The sequence below is a fragment of the Macaca fascicularis genome, chromosome 2, assembly GCF_037993035.2.
Source record: "Macaca fascicularis isolate 582-1 chromosome 2, T2T-MFA8v1.1".
NCBI lineage: Eukaryota > Metazoa > Chordata > Mammalia > Primates > Cercopithecidae > Macaca > Macaca fascicularis.
In genome coordinates, this window is record NC_088376.1 from 151,186,809 (window position 1) to 151,192,809 (window position 6,001).

Here is a 6,001-nt window from a genome sequence, read left to right on the forward strand (position 1 = left end):
AAGCAATGGGAGGCAAAAGGGTTCCTCTACTGGCTGGAGAGATTGAGCCCAGTCACCAAGGCTTCGCTACGCAATGGGGACAAGAACCCGGGGGCTGCTCTGGTATTTCCATACCCAGTGGTAATGGCTCATGGGAAATTCTAGCAACCAAAAAAGGCAGGACAGTTGAAGAATCAGAGTACTTATGAATGATGGTTTGAGTCACAACACAGATAGGAGAAACTTGAGGCCAGGTGCAGTGGCTGCATGCCTGTAATCCCAGCACTTTAGGAGGCCAAGGTGGGCAGATCACTTGAGTCCAGGAGTTCAAGGTTACAGTGAGCCATGATTTTTCCACTGCACTCCAGCCTGGGTGACAGAGAGAGAGCTTGTCTCTATAAAACCAATTTTAAAAAAGAAACTTGACCAGCTCAGGTCTGTATGAGGGCAGGGGACAATGGAATGGGTTCTGGAAGAAGGAAGCCACAGACATTACCCACAGCTGTGCCCTCCATTAGCAAAGGAAGGGCTGCAGTAGCTTTACTCACTTTCACTTTCCTAGTTACACACACGTGTTAGTTGGTTTGTGCTATTTCCTTCTTTCCATTTTTTTTACTTTCTATACAGGTGTCAATGGGTAACATTACAATTTAGTCTTCAGGGGACAGAATATTCAGCAGCGCTGTGATGGAACCTGAGGAGTCACTCAGAGCCCCGCATACACAGTGACTGAGGGACTGTGCCTCATTGTGGGCAGGGTGTGAGAAACCCCTTCTTGGTCTGAAGTGTGGCTGTATCTTGGGAGGCGGAAACACAGGGCTGCTTGCTTGTTCTGAATTTCACATGTGCGTGGAAGGTGCAGGTGGAAGCTCAGTGTTCTATGATAGCTGGGTTAGAGCCATTTTGTCTCTCAGCTCTAAAGCCATTGTTCACCGCCTTGCTCTGTTATCATAGCATTGGACTTTGTCAATGTTCTCCTCTGCCAGTTAGCAGAGGTGACACTGGGGGTGCTGCGGGAAGAAGGGCGACCCTCATGGCTGCACTGGGCAGCCCTCTCTTCCCATCTGCAGCTGCCGTGGGCAGGCAGGGTTCCATGGGAGTGACTTCCCACATGCAGTGCCCTGTCTGCCAGCACCCGAGGGACATCCTGCTTGCCAGTCCTGTCTCACACTCCCACGCCTACCAGCCCCAGCCTACTGGCTGCAGCAACTGCGTTGTGGGGCAACTGCTACGTTCTCCGCCATTCCAAGGGCTGCTTCCACTCCTTCTCCAATGAGACCGAGCCTCGGTACCAGAGGAATGGCCCAAGCAACCCTGAGTCTGATGAGAAACAATTGTTTTTTTTTTTTTTTTTTTTGAGACGGAGTCTCGCTCTGTCGCCCAGGCTGGAGTGCAGTGGCGCGATCTCGGCTCACTGCAAGCTCCGCCTCCCGGGTTCAGCCATTCTCCTGCCTCAGCCTCCCGAGTAGCTGGGACTACAGGCGCCCACAACCGCGCCCGGCTAATTTTTTGTATTTTTAGTAGAGACGGGGTTTCACCGTGGTCTCGATCTCCTGACCTTGTGATCCGCCCGCCTCAGCCTCCCAAAGTGCTGGGATTACAGGCGTGAGCCACCGCGCCCGGCCGAGAAACAATTGTTATTGTGGTTCTAAGCCAGGAAGTTTTGCAGTGTTTGGCTTTGTAGCAAAAGATAACTGTCATCCCTTTTATTTAGGGGTCTGTCTTTTGTCCAGTGATTTGTCACACCATCTTTACTGTATCCTAAGTTTCCATTTTATGGAGTCTGTTTCTGGACTTTCCATTCTGTTCAGCTCGTCTGAGTCTGCACATACCAATACGGCAGGTTTAATGACAGAAGCTTTCTAGTGTGCTGCAATGATGTCTGGATGTACCACTAACCCTAAAAACAAACACACAAAGAAAGAACGATTTTCCTGGAGAGTCTTGCCTTATCAAAATAGGAATTTAAAATAATCTTGACTAGCTCCATTTTTTAAAAAAACTGAGAAGTATTGACCTCTGTGTGTTAAATTGTGTTATCTTAAAACTCTGTATTTTTCTCAGTGTTTTAATCTTTTCCTCACTTGTATTGCCATTATTTTTTGAAGTTATTCCTAGTTATCTTTTTCCTTTTTTTGAGACGTGGTCTGTCACCCAGGCTGGAGTGCAGTGGTGCAATCATGGTTCACTGCAGTCTGAACCTCCTGGCCTCAAGCTATTCTCCTGCCTCAGCCTCCCAAGTAGCTGGGACTACAGGCATGAGCCACCATGCCGAGTTAATGTTTTTTATTTTTAGGAGAGATGAGGTCTCCCTCTGTTGCCCAGGCTGGTCCCAAATTCCTAGACTCAAGTGATGCTCCTGCCTCAGCCTCCCAAAGTGCTGGGATTATGGTGTAAGTCACCATGCCCAGCTCCTATGTATCTTTTGTAAAAATTTTATCTTGTACATGCATTCCTTTTTTCCTTTTATTATTCTTTTAAACTTATCAATGTCTATTGATTCATATCTATTAATGTCTATTGATTCATATATATTAATGTGCTTTTCAGTCATCTTGCTGAGTTTCCTCATTGTGCCTTAACTTTTTCATTGATTTCTTGGGATTTCCAGAAATGCTGTTACGTCATCTGCAAATATAAATAATTTGCCTCTTTGGTGGGGCACAGTAGCTTATGCCTATAATTCTAGCACTTTAGGAGGCTGAGGTGAGAGGATCGCTTGAGTTCAGGAGTTTGAGACCAGCCTGGGCAACACAGCAAGAACTCATCTCTACTAAAAATAAAAAAAGTTAGCCGGGGGTGGTGGTGCACACCTGTAGTCCCAGCTACTGGGCTGACTGAGGCAGGAGAAACACTTGAGCCCAGGAGGCTGAAGCTGCCGTGAGCTGTGACTGTACTACTGAACTCCAGCCTAGGTGACAGGGCAAGACCCTGTCTCAAAAAAAAAAAAAAAGAAAAAAAAAAAAAGAAGGAAATAATTCACCCCTTCCTTTCTGATTCAGATGCCTCTAACTGGATCTGATTGCATTGGCTGAACCCTTCAACACAGTGTTGAAGAGAAGTGAAGATGCTTACCATGTCTTTTCCCTGATTTGCACAGACTGCATTCACTGTTTCTCCATTCAATTAAATGCTGGCTTTTGAACTCAGATATACTCTATCATTCCCAAAAAAGAATCCACTTATTTAAGTGTTTTATGTACCAGGAATTTGTTCTGGATTTTGTTGAAGCCCTTTTGTCATCCAGAGAAATGATCATGTGGTTTTTCTTCTTATTTTAGTTAAGATGATGGATTTCCTAATATTGAACAATTCTTGCATTCCTGATGTAAAATGCTATTTGATCATGAGGTATATTAGTTTATATGGAATATACCACTAGATGTTTGATATGATTTGATTCACAATTTTCTTTTTTTTTTTTTTTTTTTTTTTTTTTGAGACGGAGTCTCGCTCTGTCTCCCAGGCTGGAGTGCAGTGGCGCGATCTCGGCTCACTGCAAGCTCCGCCTCCTGGGTTTACGCCATTCTCCTGCCTCAGCCTCCTGAGTAGCTGGGACTACAGGCGCCCGCCACCGCGCCCGGCTAATTTTTTGTATTTTTAGTAGAGACGGGGTTTCACCGTGGTCTCGATCTCCTGACCTTGTGATCCGCCCGCCTCGGCCTCCCAAAGTGCTGGGATTACAGGCGTGAGCCACCGCGCCCGGCTTGATTCACAATTTTCTATTGGTGACATGTAGCTCTGTATTTATGTAACTTCTATCAGGTCTAGAAAACACTGCCAAAATCACTGCATAAAAAACATTGGGAGGCAGGTGCGGTGGCTCACCTTTGTAATCCCAGCACTCTGGGAGGCTGAGGCAGGCAGATCACCTGAGGTTGGGAGTTTGAGACCAGCCTGACCAACATGGAGAAAACCCGTCTCTACTAAAAATACAAAATTAGTGGGCATGGTGGCGCATGCCTGTAATTCCAGCTACTCGGGAGGCTGAGGCAGGAGGATCGCTTGAACCTGGGAGGTGGAGGTTGCAGTGAGCTGAGATGGCACCATTGCACTCCAGCCTGGGTAACAAGAGTGCATCTCCATCTCAAAGAAAAAAAAATCACTGGAAAGTTTTCCTTCCTTTGCTGTGATCAGAAACAGTTTACATAACAGTGAAATTATTTGGTTGTGAAGGTCAGAAGAATTCTCTGTGAAACAAAATGGGCCAGTTAAGCCGTTGATTACATTTTCTATTTCTCTCATGGGAATTATTCATTCCAAATTTATTTGCATAAAGTCGTTCAAAGTATCATCACTCTAAAAAATGTTCTCCACTTCAATATTTAGTCCTGTGTTGGTTTCTCATTTTTAGTATTTTGTTTTCTTGTCACCTTGGTTTGGTTAGCTAGAGGTTTGTCTATTTTCTTTTTTTTTTCCAAGATAAACTTTTTGTCCATAAGCTTTATTATTTCTTTGTTCTGCTTTTTGCTTTTTGTTTTTCTTTCTTGAGACAGAGTCTCACTCTGTCTCCCAGGCTGAAGTGCAATGGCGCTATCTCAGCTCATGGCAACCTCCGCCTCCCAGGTTCAAGCGATTCTCCTGACTCAGCTTCCCAAGTAGCTGGGATCACAGGTGTGCACCACCATGCCCAGCTAATTTTTGTATTTTTAGCAGAGATGGGGTTTCACCATGTTGGCCAAGCTGGTCTCGAACTCCTGCTCTCAAGCAATGTGCACGCCTCGGCCTCCCAAAGTGCTAAGATTACAGGCATTAGCTGCCACACCCAGCCTTGCTTGTTATTTTGCAACTGTTTCTCCTTTGTTTAATCTTTTCCTAATTTTGCATTTGATGTTTCTTTTTCATTTTGGAGGTAATTTTCTTTGCCTCATTAATTGCACCATGGATTCTGATACAAGTTTTTACCATTTTAAACAAATTCTATGGTTGTGGTTTGTATTTGTCCTCTGATCCAAGAGTAATTTAATAGAGTTAATAACATTTCCAGTAGGGAATTTTTGAGTCTTTAATTAATTTCTAGTTTTACTGTACTGTGATTAGAGAATATGTTTAGATTCTCTCTGCCTTGTGGAATTACTGAAGTTTCCCTTGTGCCTTAATATGTGGCAAGTTTCCAAAAACATTCCAAGGGAGCTCAGAAAGGTATTTTCTCTGTTATTGAAGTGCAATGTTTGGTATCACATTCATTAGAAACTGAAAGCTTCTAGATCATTTCATTTCGGCCTCTTAACCTATCTTGGATTCAGAGTGGCAATGTTAACCTTTACGAATGTGTTTTTATTTCTTCCTACCTATCCTGTAGTTTTGGTTTTTTGAAGACTGCTGTTGTCTTATGTAGCGCATAGATATTCCTGTCATGTCTACATTGGGAATTGCAGCTTCTAGCATTATCGAGTCATCTTCTCTTGCACATTGTTTTTAAGGCTGATTTCTACCCTGTCACACATCAAGACTGTAACTTGCTTCCTCCCCTTATTGCGCTTCATTAGCTTGTGCCCCTCCGTGCACGTCTTTATGGGTAGCCTTTAGCCTTTCTGAATTTTTCTCTTAGGTGTCCCTTTAGCATATTGGCAGAGAGTTGGTGGGTTTTGCTTTGTGGTCTGGGGTAGATGGAATGCATTTCTAGTCCATACCCTAGCCATGACTCCGTTTATGGCAGGGAACACTTCTATACCCTCTGACGCTGGGCTGGGCGTGGAGCGAAGTGGTCAATGGGGTTGTGGTGTGCCTGGCGTGAGCAAAGGTGTGCAATGTGCTTGGGGCCAGGCTCATGCTCCTGCACTCCAGCCTACTGCCATGACCAGGACAGGCCTCGACCGGTGCAGTCAGGAGAATGAGGGATACGTGGAGCAGTCCTAGACCCGCTACGGCTCAGACTGACCCAGTTCTAGACCAGGGGAACCCTGTGCATCTGCAGATGCGGGCTGATAAATCAGTGGTTTTTTCCTGTACACTTTGGGGTTGCCGCACAGAACTAGTGTGGCGAAGAGAAAGGTCTTCAAAGACCTTTTTCTTAGTGGGT